This window comes from Notothenia coriiceps, unplaced genomic scaffold (assembly GCF_000735185.1).
Source record: "Notothenia coriiceps isolate Sejong01 unplaced genomic scaffold, NC01 NC01_scaffold00001715, whole genome shotgun sequence".
NCBI classification, from domain to species: domain Eukaryota; kingdom Metazoa; phylum Chordata; class Actinopteri; order Perciformes; family Nototheniidae; genus Notothenia; species Notothenia coriiceps.
In genome coordinates this window covers 60773-60992 of record NW_011334416.1, presented here as the reverse complement: position 1 = coordinate 60992, position 220 = coordinate 60773, and the positions used below count along the sequence as shown (strand labels likewise).

Sequence of the window (220 nt, the reverse complement as noted above, 5' to 3'; positions counted from 1 at the left end):
CCCCCCCCCCCCACACCTTATTTTCTGGCAGCATGCTCGGCTGCTAACTGGACAAGAGGTGACGGTTCTTTGTTGTTTCAGCGTATTGTGAAAATCACAGCGTCCACAACAGCAGGTAATATGTTTCCACGCAAAATGTTTACAGGGGGAATTCAGCTTTAAGTGGCTTCTCCGAATCAGTCTCCTGCCCGCTGTTCTCATTCACGTAGAACCCCCCCCC

At 51.4% G+C, this 220-nt stretch overlaps 1 protein-coding gene across 2 annotated transcripts in view; it reads right to left on the bottom strand.

Annotated features, from left to right (window-relative positions):
- The window catches only part of foxo6b (forkhead box O6 b), a 54524-nt gene that overhangs the window by 7826 nt on the left and 46478 nt on the right, over window positions 1–220 (bottom strand). The window lies entirely within an intron of this gene.